This window comes from Geospiza fortis, unplaced genomic scaffold (assembly GCF_000277835.1).
Source record: "Geospiza fortis unplaced genomic scaffold, GeoFor_1.0 scaffold112, whole genome shotgun sequence".
NCBI lineage: Eukaryota > Metazoa > Chordata > Aves > Passeriformes > Thraupidae > Geospiza > Geospiza fortis.
The window spans coordinates 26,189,609-26,213,535 of record NW_005054298.1 but is presented as its reverse complement, the minus strand read 5'-3'; the positions used below and the strand labels follow the sequence as shown (position 1 = coordinate 26,213,535).

Sequence of the window (23,927 nt, the reverse complement as noted above, 5' to 3'; positions counted from 1 at the left end):
TCCCATTTATCTCTCAACTATTTAAAGGTGTCCTTTAAACATGAGTTGTCTTGCTCAGTTAAGCAAAAAAGTTGAAATTCTGTAAATTTAGATGGTCAAAGTACATTTCTAACAGCATTTTTCCCCAGCTGTCTTTTGGAACTCTGCAAGTCTCAAGGTTAGCATCTGAGAGTTCAATTCCAGTGGAAGCCAGACTTGCTTACATTGGAGTGTTCTGGCACCCACAGTATAACTGTGAAGTACAAAGGCTGAACAGGGACTTGCTTTAAAAACCTTTCCTGCAGCAAAATCCACTTGGCATGTATTGCAAGTAAAATATGAACCCTTCTGAATAATCTTAAGTGTGTTCATGTAGCCAGAAAATTGTTATTCCCATTTTGCTTTGCTGATGTTCACAGCTTTGTAGATTGAGGTAAATGTAAAATAAGATTCATGAGAAATAGTTGTAGCTGTTCTTGTGCATTAGGTTGTTTGACTAATGTGCGTTAGTTGTTTTTTTTTAGGTTTTGTGTTTTGGTTTTGTGGGTTTTTTCCTAATGCAAGGAAGAGGTAAGTGGTCTTACTACAGAACTGGAACAAGAAAGGGAGTTTGCCATGAGGAACCTGAAATCAGCAGACAAGAATGCTTGGAGATAAAACTAGAGAAATGGCAAGAGATCATAGAACTTGACCTGTTTTCTAGGAAGTCTAAAGATGGAGTATGCGTTGATTAAATGATTTGCCAAGTAGGGTTTTTTTTTGTTGTTGCTTGTGAATAATCCAGGCCCAGTTGTACACAAATAGAATAATAACTGGAACCACTTTTAGGCCAGGAGAGCAGAAGAGAGTGCTTGGAGAACTGGATTTCTGCTTTCTTTGGATGTAATGTTTTGCAAGCCTTCCTGTGGGGGGGCTCTAAACAGAGTAAATGGATGTTGTTTTCCTTCTGGCATGTTCCTTCTGCCATTGCCATGTATGAGCACTTTAATAAATGAGTAGGAAGGCTGTGTAATTTGTTATGTAATGCTACTGAAATACTTTGTAGCTTTCTACCAAAATATTTCTGTCAATTCTTATCAGGCATCTCTCTCTGCTTTGTTTGCATGCAAGACAAACTTTTGGGATCATGTGTTTGTTTTCTTCCTGGATCTTTGTTTTAAGATACTGTAGCAGATAACGCAGCAGACTGTGCCCATGAAATGAACTTGAAGTAGCAGCTGCAGACTCTTTAACTCAGACTTTAACTTCAGTCACAGTAGAGCTGTGAGTCGTTTCACTGAAGTTCTTCCAAAGGCTATTTGCCTGTTTCATGTAGAGATTTCTTTTCCTTTAAAAGCCGGTTGAGTTGTCCTTGCTCATAATACCCTACTAGCCTAAGAACTGCAAGTTTTCTTTAGGGTTTCGCACTTTAATTAATCAGTGGAAGTGTATCAAGATAGCCAGCTGTCTTATTTCAAGACTTGTATTTATGTTTGTGATGTTCTCAGCTTTAAAAAAAAACCCTGCAATGAAAGCAATGAGGCTTAGTTTTTTCAGTTTGTTGTGATGTGTGGTGACAGAATTCAAGTATTTTTACACACCACATCTGTCTATGCAACATAACTATTAAAGTTTGTTTTCACAAGACAGTTTTTCAGGACTGTAATGCTTCTCCAGAAGCTTTTACATAGCTTTTTGTTGTGTAAGCTTGCATTTAGGCACTTGTTGCTTAATAATCTTTAACTGTGACTATGTAAGATTCATTATAGCTGATAAACTACTTCATTGTCCAATGCTGATTTTGTCATGAATGTATTCTTTTATGTATATGTACCAGAGGAAAAAAAGGAAAATATGTAAGTTGACATTACATTAAAAAATGTGGTAGAGCCTAAAAAGGCATTTAGAAGGGCACGAATGAAACGTCTAGCCATGCAAAGACTGCTACAAAATAGGAAATTCACTAGATAGATCTGGAAAAAGGTAACTGAGGGGTGATACTTTTATGTATGTCAATTCCCAAACATTGTGGGAAACAGGCAACTGATATTCACTCCTTTCACAGAATGTCGGGGAAAAAGCCAGTGGCAGTTCTTTTGCAGCTGGTTGAAAATAAATGACAATATTTCCTGATGCAGCGTGTGAGTAAATCATGCACTTTACAGCCCCAGAAATCTGTGCAGTCATACATGTAAATGGGTTTGAGCAGGTTTGAAATGACAGATTGATGAAGAGAGCTTCACAATGCACCAAAAGCATCTGGCTTTGAAAGTTCCTAAACTACAAGTGCTTGAACTCTGGGAAGCCACAGCAAAGAATCGACCACTTTGTACTTCCTTGCTTCTTTTGTGTCTCCCCAGGCATGTACTCATCTTGGGATACCAGCCTAGGTTGATCTTTATCTAACCCAGTATCTGTTTGTTAAAAAAACTTAAATGAATTGTGAAGAGACCCAGGAAACTGGTTTCTATTACTGCTAGTATAAAATTTCCTTAGAAATTAAAGAATCTTCTTTGTTAATTTACTTATTTAGAATAATGTTTGCCACCTTTACAGAAGAGAAGTGGTTTAAAGATATTTTTTGGATTGCTGTGGTGTAGCTGTTTATATTTTCATAACATTGCACCTCTGTTTCGTATGCCACTGTTTTTCCTTAAGCATCTATTCAAGGCAATTTTGGATTGAACAAACACTGGTTATAGACCTGCTTTTGTCAAATGAGTTATAGCCAGTAATTAGTATCAGTGAAGATGGGCAGTTTTTCTTTGACCTGTTGTGTTTGTCACTGGCACACATTCTCATGGGTGGCAGTAGGCATTTCAGACTGGAGTTTAATTTCCATCTCTTTCCTCTTTGTTCTTAAAGCAACATCAGTAAATCCAGTATAGCTCTGCCTAAGTTGGTAACATTGTAATGAGAAAGGTTTAGGTCTTGTGGAATTTTTTATGTCTAGCTATCAATAGTAATTATCATAGCAATGGAAACCACTATATATAAAATTATTCAGGTGCAAGATTTGGGCATGTGGGTCTTGGGAAGCTGTCCTAAAGGCTCATCTGGCTAAAAGTCTCCTAAAAGTTAATGGGTGCCCTTACACTGACTTGTCTAAACTTTACTACTTGAAAAATTTTAAACAAACCCAAACAACCTACATCCAGGGCAAACGGCTTCCTTTGAGGTTTATAGCAAAAATGTCTGCTAAGTATTCTGGTAGTAGTCCATATTTCTTGGTTTGGTTCTACTTGGCACATGATGTAACACATGACCAGTGATCTCAGTGAACATGTGGGTACAGATGGATAAAGCCTTGTATTTGGGGTATTTTTCTGCACTAGTTCATAGGAGTCAAGGTGATGTGAGTGTCTTGCACTGGAATTACTGAAAGGTGACCTTTCTGTAGGATAACAGCAAGTCCAGTGGTCTGCAAACACATGTTCTGGCAGGTTTTTTCAGGAAGTTGTTTGATAGGTTTTCTAGGTAAGAGGTAGGAGCTGTTAAGGTTGGGTATAAGAGATGAAGTTGGTGATACTGGTTGATTTGTTTTTAAATTATGTGCATAAAGACTTTTGTGCAGAAGTACACAAATGATTAAAAATAGTATTCTGATGAAGTAATGGGGCTGGTGGACAGAGCAGTGGCAGAGGAGGAAAGCTTTCTATTGCTTTCCAAATATGTTAAGCAGCTGTTAATAAAATTAAGTTTTCATGTCTGTGTGGAGATGCAAATCCTGTTTCTCGTGCTAATATTTTACTCATTTTGTAGCTCCACTGAGATCATCGCCATCTGTAACAAAAATGTTTTAATTGAGTTAATTGTATATATTTTTTCTGTTCTTCCCTACAGTAGATGTGAAAATGTAGGCAGTTACTGTAGAACCAATAATATATCTGCTGTGGTGAACCATTTAGCTGGTCTTTCTTGTAAACTTAATCAACATATTTGATGGGTTGGTGTAATTTCTGGTAATACTGGGTGATTTTTCTAAAATATGAGGAAGGATGATTAATATTACATTTAATAACACATGTATTCTAGGTTGTTTTTTTTAGCTAATGTGACTTGAAGGTTTTGACATGCATGACAATTCAAGAGCTACTCAGACTTGATTAAAAAAATAAATGCCACAAATGGCTAAATGCCTTTACTAAATGCTAACAAGTTCTGAAGACTCATAAAGATCTTTGTATAGGTTAGAAATGTATTTACAATCAAAGCCTTGTTCTTAAATCTTTCTGTATCATAAATATTCTGGGGTTTGAAATCTACTTATATAGAATCCTGTTTTCTGGAAGAGTCTTATGTCCAAAGTTTGCAGTTTTAAGTGATTATTAACCCCCTTCCTGAAATGTGTTCAAATTGCTGAGATCATTGTAATATCTTCATTATGAATATCTTCAGTCATGGTTCACTGTTTAGTGTGTATTTATTTAGTTGAAAGTCTCTGACCATTAAGTCTCTGACTTTGTACTGGAATCAAACTGAGGTAAAATATTCCTCCTCTTCCAGAGTCACTTACATCAATGAAAGCCTTGTGATTATTATTTGAGGCAGCATGCATCAGGTAATGTTATTGTGGGATGCCTATTTAAAGGTGTGTCTCAGTCTAAAAGGTAACTGGCGCCAAAGTATTACTGTACTGAGGGGATTTTACAAAAAATATATTCTAGCTGTAAATATGTACTGTGAAGATTGGCTTCTCCTCCTGAGTGGCCTGCTCAGGGGAGTACTGACACACCATGTTTTAGGTAATCCCAGCTGAAATAGCTACAGAAAACATTCATTAGAGTCCTATTGAATTTTCTCCAGAAGCTCTCCATCCTGCTGGATCCTGGTTGTCCTTCAGGTTGACCTATGTTATGCTGCTTTGGTACTCTTTGAAGGGGTAAAAGGAGCATGTGTTTGCTGCCCAGTTCTTTATTCAGAGATTTGTTCACAGTGGAAATGTGTTTGAGTACTTCAAAGTTGTCATACATTGATTTGTGTGGGTGTAAATGGCTATAGAAAATGTAGAGTGGTTGGTAATTAGGACTCAAATCATCATTGTTCATTGGATGCCTATTTTGGTAATTGGGATACAACTTCTGAATGGGCAGTAAGAACCTCAGTTGGAAATCTATTCAGTATGAAGCTGGCTGCTCAATTGCATACCTTTCAAATAAGTCTAGAATCAGGTAAAATGCAGTGCTCAGCATTTATTATTTTATGGACCCAAAGTCTGTTAAGCTAATGTTGAATGGTGATTCTCCCAGAGTCATTTGGACCTAATTACCTGTATTGTGCTAAAATCACAGGGTGCTTTTAATTCATTAGATGGGTTTGATGGATTATTAATTTGTTTTGCTTGTAGGCTATGAAAAGTTTTAATGCTATTTCACTCTTTCAGGTAGTTTGGAGGGTAAATACAACTAAAAAGGGAGTTTTTTAAGTAAAATGCAGGGTGCACTTGTTGTACGAGATGCCTGCTGCTCATGGAAATATCTATCTTGCTTTCGTGTGTATGGGTGGACTTTTTTCCATTTTGTGTTGATGCATCTTCTGGAGAGTGTGTCTGCTTAAAAACCAAACCAGAAGAGCAAGCAGCCAGACAAAAACTTCTGCCAGGAGTATTGATGAAGAATATGCCATGTATTTAAGAAACTCTGTTATATTGGGTCCTACTGCAGTCAATGCATTTTGAAGAGTAGGTGTGCTTTGGAGACTGCCTGAGAATGACAGCTACACCACGCTTGCAAGAAAAAGGCAGGAAGTAAATAGCAATAAGAGGTAAAACTCCTTGATCAGGAGTCAGGTGCTAGTGCTTGAGTACACCAGAAAAGCCACAGGCCAGAGCAGGGTGAGAGCATGTCTAGAAGCTCAAGTGAAATTCAGAAAATTGGATTATATGTAATCAGAGTGCTGCTGAGAGCACGGCTGTCACGGGGAGCAGGCAAGGCTGAAATAAAACCAGGGAGCCTGGCTGGCAGAGTGGGCACTGGAGTCAGGAGTCAGCCAAGGGTGCACAAGCAGGACAGGGGTGAGGTGGAGGACCAGGATTTGAGGAAGAATTTTGAGCGCAGCCATGGGCATCTCATTTGCAGATGCAGCTCTGAGCTCCTGTGTAGGGAGAGTCACACAGGACAATCGCAGGTTGTTGCCTGAGCTGGGTTGCTCTGGTTTTGTGGTCTTTTGGGCATGTGCTGTGCTAGAGGTGTGTAGGTGTTTCAGGGGACTGGCTGCTGAATGATGTCAGCTTTGGGGAACCTGGAAAAGAGCGCAAGGTGGCTGCCAGAAGCCAGAGGGTTTTTATACCACAAACATTTATGGCAGCCCTGGTTGAGAGAGCAATGGGAGGATGATTGAGGGCTGCCTTGGTCCTGCTCTTGTCAGCTTGGTGGTGAATATTTCTTGCCTCTCTCTTCTTAAGTGAAGATTGCTGCCTGTTTGGGCATCACCTATTAAGCTTTCCATACCCCTGTAGCATTTAGGCAAGCTTACCACTGAACTTTAATACCACTGTGTTGTTTTAGTTTTGTTTTCATTGTTGGGATGATTTTTTGAGAAAATAGATGATCTTGGTGATTCTGTAAGTTTTAGCCTACTTGCATAGAAGAAGGAGAAGAATAATTTTTACTTAATGTTAATTTTTCTCTTAGGACACAAAATACATTATGGGCAACACTTACCATAAATGAGTTCTGGGTTCTTGCATTTAATTTTTTTATAAGCTCTAGTTTTGCTTGGAAGGCCCATGTGAATTTTTTTTGTTGTTGTTTTTCTAATTTGATTTTATAACAACTTCCATGAATATCTGATTAGAAGTTGCATTTGCTTGCCTAGAGGGACTACTGAACTCTTTGAGCAAGAGCTGTCAGGAGAAAGCACTGTGAATGGATTACTGTAAGATCCTTCCTCTTTTTCTGAATGAGATTGTGTAGGAGGTTATTGCATTTATTTAGCAAATGTAATAGTTTAATAAAAGTACTATATTCCATTGGAGTGTGACACACCTCCAGGCTACCTCATGTAAATACTGTCATAAAAAATTCTCTGAGCACTGGCTAAGAAATAGATGTTGGAATTCATGCAACATAAGAAAAAAGAACTCTGCAAACATTTTGTGTTCAGTGGTAGATGGAGCCCTGTCCCCTAGACTGCCTGGAAGCAGCACAGCCTTTACTGGGAATGGAGCCTTCATTTACTGGAGCCAGCCTTGCTCTGTGAGTGACACCCAAGCCTTGGCACGGGGGTAAGGACAGGTTTGTCCTGGGACATACACATGGATGTATCCTGAAGGAAGGCTTGTCTTCTAGTGTTATGTAAAATTGGTTGTATTTGTGTATGATTTGGAAATGTAAGTTATGGCATTCACGTAGCTTGTGAATTTCTTCCTCAGTGTTATGATTCACAGTGGCAGTTGCTCCCTAAAGCAATGCAGATTTTCAGTATAAACACAGTTTCTGCAGTCTGAAATCAGTGGCAATTTTCCCATTGCCATCAGCGGAGGAGGGATTGGATTGAACACAAATAGCCAATCACTAAACCCTGTTATTTTACCTCACAATTTTCTTTTTCAGACTCTCAAAATGTGGTTAATTATGTTATGCTGATTCTACTTTGAGCTAGGCAAGGTTTGTTTGGCAAAATTGTACGACTTTAAATATCAGCACTAATAGTGCTGAAGAATGAATTTTGGGGGATTATTTCTAGATAAGTTGTTCTTATTAGAAGCACAAAAAAGACCAAGTTTTTATTAGAACTGAGAAAAAAAATAGATGACAGCTCACAGCAAATACATTTGTTTGTTTGGCAGTGCTGCTGCGGCATCTGTGTGCTGGATGCAGGTTAACAATTCTGTTCATATTCAATACTTCTTTTTCCTACATCCTTATGGATGAAAGGGAGGTACTCTCATACTTTGATGGACAGGGTTAGTGCTTAGAAGTGAGTGATTTCAATGGACTGATCCAAATCTCTGTTTGATCTTGAGATCAAATTGGAACCTCTTTGTGGCCTTCAGAACTTTCTCCTGGTACCCTTGGTTGCCAGAGGAGCATTTCCTGCAGCAGTACCTTCCAATTTTGAAGACTTTTTTTTTTTTTTAATTTTAACCATCATAAATACTTAAATTATTGTACATTCTCATGCTGAGCATAGATTACATAGATCAGTCCAAGGACCGTAGTATTTTCCTGCAGAAGTAGCTGGGCTGCAGCAGTAGATGGGGAAGGATAAGTAAATTGTTTGGCTTGGGAGAGTGAAATGTGAGCGAGTTAAGCATCGTGCTTTGCCTAGGCTCAGCAGGTCTGCTGGGAGGGGCATGGGTGTGGGGAGCAGGTAAAGCTTAAGTGATAGGAAAAAAGGTTGGTTTAATGAGATGAGGTTAACATCCTCATTTGCATTGACCAGCGTAAAGCCTGTAACGATGTCCCCATGTGCTGTGAAATGCTGACATACAAGCACTTGTGATAAAATCTTGCGACTTTGCCCAAAGAGCTCACCTTTCTGAGGGCTAATGGCCAGTATCATGTTTAGGTGTGAGCTGGGGCTGGATGGATGATCCCGTTTACCAAGAAGAGATGAGTCTGAGGGACAGGGAGCATGTTAAACAGGGCAAGGCAGAGCACAGAGCTGAGATGTTGGGAAGCTGCACCTTGTACCTGCTTGTGGCAGTGCCTGTGATGTCTGGGGAAGAGATCAATTCTGTTCCCTTTGAAATTATCAAGACTTAAATCCTGATAAATAAAAAACCCTGGAGCTTAAGAGTACACTCTTATCCTGTACAGCGGTACCTTGCCTACCCAGTATGGAGGACCACACATTTTTCATAGCTTACTTAAGAAAATTGGTGTAAAGCTGGTTCCTGGCTTCCACACAGCCCTGATCTGCAAAGAGGAAACTGTATCTCACTTCAGACAAGCTTTTAACTTCTCCAATGATACACAGCTCTCAGCTTGAATAAACAGCTAGCTATATCCTACTGCAAGTGCATTTGGCATAGTTTTTAGAAATTTGAGAATTTGAAAGGAACAGTGTGGGCACAGTGTTCTGTTCACAGGAGAAGAAATATCAGCTTTCTAGCCTAAGAAGGTTGCAGCATTTTCTGTCTGCTTTGAGCAGTTGTGAGGCAAAAGATAGGACCCTGCTGAAATCCACCATTGGTGGGGTATAATCTGGAACTTTATATTTCATTTGAAATACCATTTCGTTTGTTTATTTATCTGTACACCTACTCAAGGATCGCAGAATGTCTCTAGCTTGTGTTGTGGCATATTGCAGCCAGGAGCACATATTGCGCAGTTCTCCAAATACTACTCAAGGAAAACACTGAAGTGTTTGTGTCTGGATATGTGTATGTTCTAAAGAACATAGTTCCCACTTGCTCAGTTTATTATCTTCTCTTTCATCTATGTATATAAGTATTGTATATACTTTACATGATAGAAATTCACAGAACATGTTGAATTGACTTTTTATGCACAAAATTTTGCATTATTGCATCTTTTTGGCAGTGGGAAATTATGGTGTTTTTTCTTTGCATGAATCCAAGAACTGAATGTGGTAGTTATTGGGAGATACAGCTTCTTTTCAAAAGGAAGAAGAGGCCATTTAAATTAAGTATTGCAGCAGAAGTATATGAATAAGAAAGTCAAGTATGGTTTACACTGCTAAATTACTTGCATGTATTGGAAATATTTGTTTCCATCTCCTGCTCTTTTTGGTATAATGTAAATACAACTTGGAATTGTTTATTTGAAAGGTTTTAAAAAAAATTGTATATGGACAAGTCTCAAGTTTAGAACTGGTGGTCATCGGGAGGTAGCTGAAACTAAATCTGGTACTAGAGTGCCTATACAGTGATTTACATTAGGTCTTAATTAAAACAAGATTCTTTGTGGACAAAGGCCACTGGCCCCTTTCTTGTAAGATGGAGATGAAAATAAGAATGAGAACAACCAGAGAATGAAGAAGACCAAACACTGCATCCATGGACTGATGTGTGTGCTGCAAAACTGGTGTGCTTACCTACAGCCTGAGCTGGTGTTTTCTGCAGAAAGCTGCTGTAGGAGGAAGAGAGGTGCAGACTGACTCGTGCTGCTGTGGCAGACTGAGAAACAGAGCACTCCTCCTGCCAACAGAATTGCTTGGACAGAGGTGTTGCAGGCCAGAGGTTGTATCTGTTCTTCTGGCCTGCTACATCAAAGTAGGATTTGATCTGTATGGTTCTTAGGTAGAAAAGACTAATTGGGAGCCTTTGACAAAGAGCCTGGCATCCCAAGTAAGTGTTACCTTTGTGAGTGCTGGATAGTGGGAATTAGAAATGAATGCCATCTTTCAGGGTAGGACCAATGAATGCCCCCAGCAGAAAAACAGCAGTTACTGGTGGGGTGATAGGATGTAAGAAAATAAAGATAGTGCAGATGGTAATCTCACCCCTGAGGAGTTGCAGCTGTACTAATCACCAAAGATTAGGAGCAGCCCTGCCCTTAACAGGCCACAGCTGTGTCTAATAAGGATGAGTGCTATAAAAGAGTGGGGTAGCTGGGTGAGGAGAGCTGCTGGAGTTGGTTGGCTGTGCTGTGGAGTCAGTGCTGTGAGGAGATGCCCGTGAGAAATCACCAAGAAGGTATGGAACTTTTGCAATAAGTTGGCAACAAATGGATTCTATCCCCCCACAGCTACTTGCAGTTTGGGCAGGGCAAATTCTTCTTTGATCTTCCTGGCTGTATATGCAAAAGGTCAGCTAGACAGTTGAATTAATAAAATAGTTTGTGTGGTGGTTTTTCTTTGTTGTTTGTGTTTGGTTTTGGGTTGGGTTTTTTGGGGGGCTGGTTGTCACGCCTACCTGTATTGTAGTAGTTGTTCAAAATGCATTTTCTCTTCATGAATTTTGTATGTGTGTAATTAGGAGCTGATATCTGAATCCATGGGGAGCGTTTGGGTATAACCTTGTATTGCTCCTTTGGGTTTATTATGCTCCAATAAAGTAATTAATGGGTGAATGCAAATATGAAGTTAAATTATATGAAAGAGTAATGTTGTAGAAGGGATGCAAACATGCTGCATGTCTGTGTAACCTGATATCATCAGTTGCTTCTCAGGTGGCTTGGCTACCCATTAATCTCTACACCAGATTTTGCTGAGGTACAAAACTTGACGATTTCCTCCCTCTTTCATGTTTTTGAAAATACAATGGGTTTTGTTTGCCATTTGGTTTGGTGCTTTTTTTTTTCTTCATTTGTTTGTTTTAGTTGGTTGTGGGTTTTGTTTTGTTTTCTTAATTTAACTTTTTTGTTTTTACTGTTTTACCATTGCATATATGATATGTGTTTTGGTTGCTGTATAAAAGATTTTACTACATCAGGAAGGCTTTTGGGACAACTGTCATGCTTGGATGAATGGGTTGTGGCAGTTCAATTGCAATTATAATTTTAAATCCCCTTAAAAAAAGGCTGGGGAGGCTAACTTCAGGAGCATTGGACTCAAGACATCAGGGAGGTATTTAGCATCTTTCTGGAAAGACCTGAGATGGCTGGACCCATAACAGCTGTTAAATGGGCTTCTAATGGTGTCAGATGAGCCACTAAGAACCAGAGAATGCCAGGCTTCTCTCTTTTCTGTGATGATTTAGCGCTCAATAGCAGTGAAATAATCCAGGCAATGCATCAGGGAGAATTGCTGCTTTTCTCAAGTGTTTCTTTAACTTTCAAGATAAGCTTCATGGTGTTTCCAGTGATAATAATGATCAATGCTTCCTTTGCTGTTGACTGCTCTAGGGTTTGTTTCTTGGTAGTTTATATACTATAGGAGAAGTTTAGCACTGTCTCTCCCAGCAGGTCACTTCCAGCCATGCCTAATTAATTGAGTCATTACGATAATGGATTTGTAGTTGGTTTTACAAATCTGTCTGAGTGCCTTCTTCCCTGAGGACACCACTGTACCTTGTACTGAGAGTTGTGAAAAGCAAGAAGAAAAGTTTAACTGCCAAGTAACTGCACATAGGAGCATTCAGAGACTTGGAAGAGAACAGCTCAGGAAATAATTCCATGCTCCTGCTCACTTCAAAGTATGTTCTGTGTTGTGAAATGGTTACTTTCAGGGGGAGGACTGTTTGGCCAAAAGAGAAAGCAGAGCTTGAAAAATGTTGGTGGAAGGACCTTTCCCATGTAATCCTGTATAAATAATCTGCTGGAGAAATTGTTGCTTGTGTTAGTTACTGTATGCATAGGGCCAAAACACAGGGATATTCAGGATGCTGTTGGAGTATCTATTACTGGCAGAATACAGGGAGATACAGGATAGTATAGAAGGATGTATTCATACAGACAACAAAGGCTTGTGGTGGACCTACAAAATCCTTCCCTTGGACTGGGGCAGCAAAGGAGGGGAAATGTCTCATGAACCCAGTTGAATTTTTTTTATAACATTTTTCCTGTAATTTTTTTTCTGTAAGCAAGAATAGATCATGTGTGAAAGCTTCATCCTGGCTAGCCTTATTTTATCTGTCCTGTGAAGCCAGTGCCTGGTGTTAAAAGTCGGGAACACAGGAGCCTTGCATGTCTGAATGTGTCTGACAGCTTGGGGGAATAGGCTGGATGTGTAGAGCAGGGAGGGGTGCAGAATGCTTGCAGTGAAACCTAACGTGGCCTTGGGTAAGTAATTCTAGCCTTTGCCAGAGGCTGCTTGCCATTTTTAAATAGCTGCTTTACCTCATTTTATGGCCAAATACCTTTGCTCTTTCCTGTTTTTTTTTTTCCCCAATCTTATCTTGCCACTTAAAAATAGAACATTTTATTTTACTGCAAAGCAAACAGTCATCAGTTAATGGTGAAGATCATTAATTACATTGTCAGGTTAAAAACTGTATATCTGCTTTATTTTTTCCACATAATCATGGTATTTGCCCTGTATGTTGGATTTAAATGTGTTCTGCTTTGAAACAATTTGCAATGTGATCGTTGTTTTCCAAATGTCTGGAAAAGCCGCAGACATGGCGCTCAACCTCTGAATATTTGCTCAGATTTTTTTATTTTGCCCCCACTCACTCTCCACCATAACCATGTTACTGTCAACTCAAAATCTGCTCCTTGATCTTAGTCTGTGGCCTTGCCTTTACTGGAAGACAATTTGACTAAAGATGTAAAAACTTCACATAGAAGTCCAGATTATCAGAAAAAAAAGATTAAGTTCACTGTGCCTGTTAAGTGTGGGTTCAACTCTGAGACGTGTTTTGACTTGATGCATTTATCTTGTCACTGTTGTATCTGTGTTGTCCCTGAGCAGATCAAAGCTAAGTATTGACCCAGTTCTCTCAGTGTGTTTGGGGTTCTGCCCAAGATCACCTTGCAGCGCCTTTAGGGTTTGCCAAGACTTGCAGGAGTGTTGCACTATGGTGCCAGCACTGGACTACTAAGAATGGCAATATCATATTGTCAGCAGACTTGTTGAATCTCAGTGAGTTCTGGGGTTTTTTTTATCATGCTTTTAAAAACTTCTGCTGTATTTAACAAAAGTGAGACCCTTCCAGTGTCCCATGACTTCAGAACATGGAATAAGCTAGATAGTTTTTGCTTGAAAACTATGGATCATGTAGGAGTTACTGTGTTTATTTCTTTTACCTCCAGTAGTGTTGAAAGTTTTTATTTTTGTTGCCATGATAACATAGTGGTGAGTCTTTAGTTCATGTGTTATAGTTTCAGAGATGAAAACCCATCCTTCATGTGTCTTTAAGATTAGATGGTAAGAGAAAGAAAGGCAGAAACTCCCTAAGGACACTATGCAGCACAATAAAAGGTTGTTTGCTTTTTTAAATAAGCTTCTTCCCCAAAAGCAGTATGTCTAACAGCAAAGAGATTATTTTACTGAATATGCGAGGAGTCTTTATGATCATTCTGTAGAAGAATGAAACTTTTAAACCACTATATGAGAACATAAATTAATTTATTTTCTTCTTCACTGGGCTTTGAGGATGTCAGATACCTCTTTTGCATTTGCTGTCAGTGAGGTTAAAGAGGACACAGTGTCTCTGGTGCTGGGCTTTTGGCTGCAGCCCCAGCCTGCACAGCCAGTGTCCCTGCTGGCCACAGCTGTAGGTGAGGAAATCAGGGTTTCCTTTGGAACAGCTTTTACTGAAGTAGACCCCTTTGACTCAAATATGACATGTACTGCTTTGTGTGACAAGTTGTTAGGTACTCTTCCTGCAGCAGCTGGCTTTAAATCTTAGCGTATTTGTCTTGTTCTCTTTCTGCAAGTGGTTCTTCCTTTTTGCATAGAAGGGTGGAGGTTGTGTACATTACTCTCCCAAGCAACATGAAAAGCTGAAGATTCTTGGAGGCTGATCCTACGTACTATTCAGCATTCACCTTTTGCTGGAATGTGTCCTGGAGCTATTTAGGCTTCATATTTTTGCAGACTGATGGAGTCTCTTTAGCCCCAGAATTTTTCTTTTCAGTGTAATAATGACACTCTCTTGGCTTCATTGTTCTCCATCATTTTTTCTGAATTTTTCAATGCTTGAGGCAATTTCACTGTGGTATTTGATTGCTCTCTTGGAGTCTGTTCTCACTGGGTTGGATACTTTCCTTTTGGACTTGTTCTCCCCTCCTGGAACTGCTTTGGTGGTGTGGTAATTCAGGCAGGTCATAAATAACCCTTGACAGAGGTGTTGCTATAAACTAAATTTCTTGGCTATTTGGGAATCCTTCAGTCAGAGAACAAATCCTTGATTGCCAGTTCCTGAAATCAAGACCTCCTGCTGCCATGTAGGGAATCAGAACTGCCTGATAGTTCATTCTTTCCTGCTCTGCCCTGTAGAGTTGTCTCAAAGATTAATTCAGTTGTCTTCCTATATGGCCTTTGGAATTTGCCAGCACTGTTAAAACTCCATTATTTTGGAAAGAAGCCCCCAAACGTTATTATATTCTATGGGTCCTATAAATTATAAGTTTTTACTATGAAGAAAAACACTACCTTGAAAATATTTTCAGAATGAAATTATCTATACTTCAGTGGATAAAGAAAAATACCTGAAGGATGCAAATAGTATTATGCCAATCAGTTTCATAGGAAACAACGGCAAGAGCTGAAGTGATGGAACAGCATAATAAGTTACTTTAAACATGTTTTTGAGGAAGGATAAAATAATCTCAACCTGCAGTTTTTAGGAGGGGAAATAAACTTTCCTAAGATGTTTATTTTGGATACAAACTGAAAGGGATTTTAGAATGATTGCTTCTGTAGGCAAGCAAAACTGGAGGCTGCTGTTACCAGAAGTCAGCAGTTATTATTTTACTTAAAATCTGTGTAGTTCTGCTTTGTTTTTCAAAAATACCTTACTTGATAAGGTTACAACCATGTGAACTGAAATTTGCTGACTACAAAATATGTACTTCTGCTGCTTTTGCAAAATACTTTGACATATGTGTTACTATAGAAAGGGTGGATTGCTTTCTCAAAACTTTTAGACTTTCAGGGTGGTGACACCTCCTTCTCCCATAAGAGACACCACCAGGAGAAATATTCTTGGTGTTAGGCACCAAATAGCTGTTATTCTGGATACTGCATGTTATGTATTGGACATAAATATATATATATATATAGATATATATAGCCAGAATATGCAGATTCTGGACAGGTAACCTGTTTATTCTTCAGAGATCCTTTTATCCATGAGAGGGTCTGCTCAACAGGAAAACTTTTATTTTAGTGGGTTATCAAATCTAAATGAGATCTTATTGAAAAATCAGTTCATTAAAAGGTGTAATGGCGAAGTATATGAAAAGCACTTAGAAGAATCTGCATTACTGTAGCCAGGTCTAGAAGGTATAGTTTAGTGTGGGTATTAGTGACAATTGAAAATTCTGCAATTGAGTCTGGTTTAATTTCTTCCTGATGCTTGTTCTTCGGAATGTTTTTGCATATAAAAGCTCTAATATTTCTTTCCAAAGACAGAGAAGTATGAGCTAAAACAACCTCCTCCACAGAAAAGCCCCTCCAAGACTATTCTAGTAAGACACAAAACTAGTTAACATATAAATAGAGTTCTCAGTTCTTTCTTCCTTTGAAGAAGCAAATGGTGGAGCTATGAGCTTTAGAGCATATAAAAAACTGTTTGAACTGTTATTTTGATTTGAGTGGCAGAGGTGTAACTATGGTGTTTCTTATGAAAATGTTTTCATAACTAACTTCCTATTACTAATTTTTGCCACCAGAATGTTAATTAGGGCAATGAAATTCTCAGGTCCTATCTGCAATTTCTGGTAACCAACTGATTTTTAAATTTTTTTTTAAAGAGGCTATTACAACTATTTGGGTAATCTATGGGATGTATTTTCTGGAGGAACTGTTTTCTTGTTTCTAAATACCATACTTAGTTTGTGTGAGGAAAAGCTCCGCAAGATGTATATTGCAAAATATTCCAAGCAGTATTTTCTTGCCAAGGTCCAGTTGCTAATGCTGGTTGTAACCATCCTTTTGAACTTGCTGTCAGGTAGGTGGAATTTGTAACTTCTGGCAGAGTCCCTGCAGCTCCCTGTTGGGTGTGGAGCCTGTCTAGGGAGCTCAGTTGGTGCTCTGCCCCTGCCGTGGGACAGGCAGCCCTGCTCAGTCACGCGGGTGTGCTAGGGAATTAGGGGTATGTGAGGAGCAACCTCAGGCTCTCACAGGTGGGGAATTGCAGTAGGAAGCAAAGAAGGCTGCAGAGGCTGAGGGTGTTGCTGTGCAGCTGAGGGGATATGGGACAAGGCATATAGAACATTATTTTGCCTCTAATTTTCAGAGGATGTTTGTTCAGAAGTGTCATTTCTTATCTTTCTCATGTTAGTTTATTTTGCAGTGGTTTATAATGACCATCCCAACTGCCTTGATTTTCTCCTCACTGGAGTTGCTGTGTTTGGCCTTGCCATGGAGTTCATGTACTGAAGTGTCCTTTTGCTCACTGTTCCTCCAGATGCTTTGTTTTATGATAGCTATTTTGTTGATGATCCAAGCCTTGTAATAGTTGAATCTGTAAATATTTTTATTTCATCTTTGTTAAGCAACATTTCTGCAGAGCATGTTATGACAGTCTTTCAGTTCCAAATAAAGGAAGCTAACATGCTTTCCTTTTTTTTCCCTGGGAGATACAAAATTTTGGATGTCAAATGTAGTTTTGACATTAAAGCAGCATGATAAACTAATTCACTAACATGACCATTAAATTAACAGAATGTGATGGTTTAGAACAAGCACCCTCCCTTGGGTTGGTTTACCTGTAATTTTTTGTCTCTAGAAACTATTGGATCAAAATAGGTCTAGATGCAATTAATTTAGATGTAATATAGCTCTTACAGTGTTATGATTAGGGGAAGATGTGTTTTAGCTTATTATTTCATATTGAGATATTTCAAAGATCCAGTTAAGTGAAAACATGAAGAAAATGTTTTATTTCTTGGATTGTCTTGTTATTATAAATGGAAACTGATTACTTCCTTTTTTTAGTTCTGATTTGAGAGAGGTGGACGAGGCCAACTTTTCTTGTGCTGCATGGGACCTTCCTCTAAATACTGTCTTGGTGATTATTCCAAGGCCTAGGAAGGTTTCAAAGCCGATGGATGAATTATTATTTCCTCTTCCTGTCTTCATTTTTTCAATTTTGTTGTGAAAGTAGGAAGCAGAGAACTGCAGGCTTGGTTGTAAATTAAATACTTGCGGATTTTTTTTTTTTGTATTAATATGTTCTTATTTAGCAAAACCTTGGGTTTTGGCTGTTAATCCAAGGAAGATCTTTAAATGATTAGTTAGACCTTTTGAAAATGTTTTTACAAAATGTTTATGTATGTTGATCAAGATGGATTAGAGATTATGTTTAAAGGCTAAGTTTTTCTGGCATCAGTGAGAGATAACTGCTGCTGAGCTGAAGCAACTTCAGGAAGCCTTGCTGCTAAACTGGTGCATGTACTCATTGTGATATGTTTCTGATTGACTTCTGGTCTCCTCAGCAGCCTCTCCACAATGATAAAGCTGACAGCTTTACAAAGGTGTGAAACAAAATAGTCCAGGGTAGCAAAGTCCTCATTGCTTTGGCAGATGACTGTAGGACCTACTGTAGTAGCAGTGCCTACCCTTGGAACGAAAACTAAGCTTGAGCTATTAAATTGTGTTACTCTTACATAAGTTTCTATAAAAGTAAATTTCAGAGGTAAATTTGGACTAGGCAAACCTTTTTGAGGTGAGAACTGTGTTAGAAAAAGGAGATGATACAATTCTCCTAAATGATACTGATCTGCTGAAAAATTCAGGTTCAGAATTTGTTAATAGCTGTGCATCAGAGATAGGTGAGGAAGAAAACATGGTCACCAAGACAGAGGTGTTAGTCTAAATACTAAAGTAATTCATAAGTATTTTTATTCTTACCCCAGCAATTTGTGTGATGTAAATGGAAGCTTAGTATGTTGTGCTGCGCAGTGATGCAGTATAGACTAGAGTACTTGGAGAAATGAGAGGCTTATCTCTTGGATTATTCATTTTAATCATGGCAATGGACTTGCAAAGCACCACTTACGTATGCCTGGCTCTGTTCTTTGCCCTCTGCGTCAACCAGACGATGTCCCACCGAATTTGTGATGTAAATCACTACGAAAGTAGACTAAGCCAGATACTGCCTTTTTTAATCCACTGCACACTTGTGGATGGGACTTCAGAGATAATAATGGAGGCGTTTTTAAAAATAAGACTAAGACAGGGCTTTGAAACAATTTGCCCACATACACACTAAATATTAATCTCTAGGTTGCTTACCTCTCAAGTGTCTTTGGGCAGTTTTACTGACAATTCTAATGTTGGATAAGAAACCCCTGGTAAGCTTGTGGCTCACCAGTGATGGTTAATGTTAAAAGAAGAATCTTCTCCATGTCCTGGTGAATGTCTGAAGTAGATACATCTTTGCAGTCTTCACATTCAACATTTGAATACAAATATCATTCTTGAGTGCTGCATCTTCTGTTAATGTGTGCAAAAATCCTGGTTTGAATACATCATCTTTGTCAAATCTTGTGTCACTTACTATTTCTAGAAGCAAGTAAAATCAGCTCTGATGTTTGCCATGAGCAACAGATAAATTTATAGATTTAGTAAAATTGCTTTGTTGCTGATCCCTAGGATGTTCCCTGTGATCTAAAGCCTTTGTATATATAGGCAAGGAGTAAAAGGACCCCCAACTTTGTGTGCAGCTCCTTTCAGGAGCAGAAAGAAAGCAGGGATGGAGTAAGGTTTTCTGTTTGTCCACATTGAGAATGCTAAATTTATGAAACAAGCATAAACATTTGTGTTGTAATGCCAATATGTTATTGCAGTTTGACTTGATGGTCTTTTCCAACCTAAACGATTCTGGTTCTTCTTAGATGTCTCTTTCTGACACTCATTTTCTGAGTTGGCAGTTTTCTTAATTGGTGAAACAAGTCATTGTGTGTGGACAAGTATGTTCAGAGAATACCATGTAAAGTATAAAAGTATATACGTTTTCTCACCACTTTATAATCTTAATCTTGAATTTAGTTGGCCTGTTTTTCTAGAGTTAAAAAGTGAATTATTTTCTGAGTTGGCAGTTTTCTTAATTGGTGAAACAAGTCATTGTGTGTGGACAAGTATGTTCAGAGAATACCATGTAAAGTATAAAAGTATATACGTTTTCTCACCACTTTATAATCTTAATCTTGAATTTAGTTGGCCTGTTTTTCTAGAGTTAAAAAGTGAATTACATGCTCTAGTCCAAACTGATTTGAGTTAATACTGTCATGATAAACCCCAAAACTATGTAAATTTAGCTTCATGTAGCTCATGCTCAGCATTAAAGCTGTTCTTAAAGATGTGATGACTATTTGAGATGTGCAATAAGTCAGGAAAGGATGTGAGACTGATTTGCCTGACACAGATATTAATGAAAAACTCACTGTATATAGATTTAAAAACGAGCAGTTGCATTTGTGTATCCCTTTTCTGATATCAACATGAAAGAGGGATTTAGCAGGAACTAAAAATGTGAAATGTTGTGTGATCTGAAAGTGTCTTTGACATGATGTGGGTCAAGACTTTGCTTGGAACATGTCTGTTGTGAGCCCACGTGTAGCAGATCATCTGTTTATGCCTCTTCACACATTAAGTCCAGTGCCTCGGAAGAGACTGAATGAGTGTGAAGAGCCCAGACTGCATCAGCAAGGTCAATAATTAGGGTTTACTGGCACTCTGGGTACACAGAGTGCACAAGTACCTTTTGCCCAGCTCCAAGGTGTACTTGGGCTTCTCACTCTTCTGCTGAACAAAAAGACAAGCAAAACGTGTTGAGTGTCACTTGGGGGTGGGACTTGTGTAGGGGTATGTGTCATCCTTAAACTTTTAAGAAGTTTTTTTTTAACGGATAGAAGTAACTTTTTCTTTACAAATAAAAATAAATTGAATGATTGCTTCTGTCTTAGCTGTTTCCCAGTGTCCTAAATGGCCTTAAGTGGCTTGGGAAGGAAATTTAGGCTTATGCAAAGTTACTTTGGTCTTAAGAAAAAACCTTCTAAATTGGTTTCACTGTGTACCCTGGAGCCTGCAGACAACTGTTAAGCTCACAATGTAGTATTGCTTTTGAAAAATTCAGTGTCACTTGTGGTAAAAGTTTGTGGTTCTGGGGCAATAACTTGTTTTTGTGAATAAGCTTATAGGAATAAGCAGCAAGGTAGAATTTGAATGATAGAAAATCTATTTGGGGACTGAACTATTTGACTTCTCTCCATACCAAGTGCTGTTAACTGTCTTTGTCCAATATTTATACAAACAGGACAAAAAGGGTGAAGTACTGCAGAGGAGCAGTTTTGCAGCTCATAAGGAAATGGAGTGCTAGGCAGATGGCAATGTTTTCACAAAGCAGAATATTTTTCAGTCTCAAATCAGGGGGTTCATCACATACAGAAGTTGTATCTGGGTTTATGCTTCAGCTGATCCTTGACCTGCAATTTTTGAGGTCGTTGACTGGTATGGATGTGGAAACCTGAATGGGGAACCACCATAACGGATGCACTGCTAATAGGGATGTTGCAAATACTTGGAGGAAATTATTTTAATCAGCATAAATTATTAAAGTATAATAGTGGGATAATTATGAACTAGAGTTTAGCAGCAGCTGTCAGCAAACAGGATTTGGAGATCCCTCACCATTTGTGAGCATTGTTCAGCGCTATCAGGGAAAGACCTCCTAAAAAGTGCCAGAGTTTTTAGTTCATATGTGAAACTCAAGGTTTCACATAAGTTGCACAGCTAGGGAGGAATGCCCATAAAACTCTTGATTCTGGAATACCCAGTTAATCCTAGTAGTTCTGTTCCTCAGGTTGTTCTCCAGCCTTACCAGCAGAGAAGAGAATCAGTCTTGTCTCTTGATAGACAGGGAGGAAAACATCCTGTAAGTGAAAAAAATGGTGGCTTTTCTTTCTGTGGCCCTCCAACTCGGTCTGTAGTGCTCTGAAAGAAAAGTCAGTGAAGCCGAACAGTCCCCAAAGAGAGCTGTGTCTGCAGGTAAGAAAAATCCTGGACTTGGCTCATGCAGTTTTTGTCACCTCCTGTTCCTGTTGCTGGACTTTGCAGTTCAGGAGGGGATCCTGCAGCTCTCCTAATGCAGTACTGCTTCTGCCCCAGTACATACTTGATCTAGAACAAGAAGGACTGACCATGGTATTGATAATGAGTAACTTTGTCTGCTTGGTGTACATTTTCAAACACACCACTTCTGCAGCAGCATTTGGATAGGCACCAAGAGACACACTGTTTTTAACAGTGTAAATATAAGAGGGTTAACAGTTTTTGCAGTTATTGAAGCTTTAAGTCTGCAATCAATTTTTTAATATTTATTCACCATTTTTATCACATTTCCAAAGCAAAGTGACAATTAGATTTAGAGCTTGTACAGTAGATCCCTTTCTATGACGAGCTTGCAGAATTCCCCTTTCCCATTCAGCTAGAGTGAGTGATGGGTTTTGATGGTGTGCAGTGTATCATTAAGGATTTTCTCCCCCTTTACTATCTATGTAGTGATGTGTTCTGAGCTTGGATCAGTGAGTTTTCCTACTTTTCATTAAATGTTGCTTTACTGTTAGTTACAATTCTAACTTTTGAGAACCTGCTTTTTATGCTGTCCCTCTGGTTCAGTCAGTACAGGTGGTGCACAGATTGTTCTCATCTGGTCCCTGCTGCATCCCAGAGTGTTAGGGAGCTGTGTCTTTATCTGCCTCTGAGATGAAAGGAGTTCACTGGCTGCCCTGTGAGCCTGAGCCCCCTGAGGTTTGGTTGAAGCAAATGCCTGCCATACTGGATTTCTGCAGGGGTTCTGCTGCAGTGGGTGTGCTTCTATTGCTGGAGGCAGATATTTATGGTTTGCAGATGTAGGACAGGATTGCAGTGGGCACCCTTGACTACAGTGCTGTGTGGTCTTGTGGGAAGCCTGCTGAGGTGGGTACCAGGCTGGCCAGAGTACAGGTTGGCAAACTCCTCTGCTGTGGTCATTTACTGTGGACCATGTGCCATGTGCTGCCCTCCTTTTTGCTTCTCTCCTGCTCACTTGAGTATGGATATTTTCTCACATTTGACCCCTTTCTCTCTGAGTAAACTACTTGATGCATATTGCTGAAGTAGCCAGGAGTAGGGTGGGTAAGACTTCTGCCATGGCAGGGAGCAGGGAGGAGTGGGCTTTTATCAATGCTGTCATTCCTCCTGGGGCTATGGCAAGGGATTTTTCATCTGTCTGTTACAACAAGGAGCCCTTCTTTGGGTTCTCCATGTTACCATGAAGCTATCTTGAGATGAGCATTTTCATTAATTCTGTTGCATTTACAGGACATCCCAAAGGTTAAATAACTGGAGTGATAGAATGTGGTTATTCCAACATAGTGCTGTGCTTTAATGAGGAGTCAGAACGATATTGCTATAATAGAGGCTACAGTTGTGATGAAGAGCCTAGAGAAGCCTCTTTAATTACACTGTCAGCAGTCTGCTGCTGTTGTTGGATGATTGCTTGGTGCAGACTGCATGATGAAGGAAAGATGGTAGGGGGTTGCTTCTCATTTATCTTTAGATCCATCCAGCCAAAAAACCTTTTACCATTTTTTAGGTCTGGAAGTAAATGTAGCTGCAACAGATTCCATACAAAGGCCTTTTCTGTCGTTATGGTTTTGTGCAATATTTCCTTTTACATGTGCATGTACAGACTGTTTCATTGAACAGCATGGTAAGTGTTTGGAAATCAAAATTTATAGTACAAATTAAATACATTTTGGGAAGCTGACACTTAAAATGGAAATAGTGGAGGAAAATGAACATATTGAACCACCCACTTGACTGCTTACTCATTCTGTTTCTTGACACACTCAGCTTCTGCTGGGTTTGCTACAGCACAAAGATGACAAGAGATGATTCTTCATTTCCTTGTCCCTTGCATTGCTGTTCATGCTTGATCTGAGTATGGTTATATGATCTTGATGTTCTTGGAAGGCTGCAGGGAAGAGCAGACATCAGATATGGACTCTGCTTTGTTTCCTGGTTGAGGGTAGGTATCAGTAAGGGTAGGTGTTAATGTAAGTAAGGAGTTCTTTAACTCTTTGGCTATATGTGCAATAATTTTTTTTTAAATAGAAACAGATTCCAGAAAGCAAAGACAAATGTTCCAGGGCCTGATTCTTACAAGCTTTCTACAAGTGATCGCCCCATCTCTGCCTTCCTGGGAAAACACAATTTTCAACAACAGCATTGTGTGCTTTTCACTACATATTCTTTAAACTGCAAGTTGAGGTAAGCTCAACTGATACAGGACTCCCTATCTAATAGTACATGACGTACAAAAAGCTCTTTCAAGTAGTCCTAGAGTAAGGTCACAAAGTCAGATGTTCCAAGTGTAGGTGCTTGTGTGCAATTATGCCTTTGAAACTTTTTCCTGACCTTTCTCCAGATGTTGGCAAGGCAACTTATTTTTCCTAGCTTTCCTGCTG

General features: G+C 39.1%; 1 protein-coding gene across 1 annotated transcript in view; it reads left to right on the top strand.

The window, feature by feature from the left end:
* The window catches only part of PLCL1 (phospholipase C like 1 (inactive)), a 178,507-nt gene that overhangs the window by 1,656 nt on the left and 152,924 nt on the right, over positions 1 to 23,927 (top strand). The window lies entirely within an intron of this gene.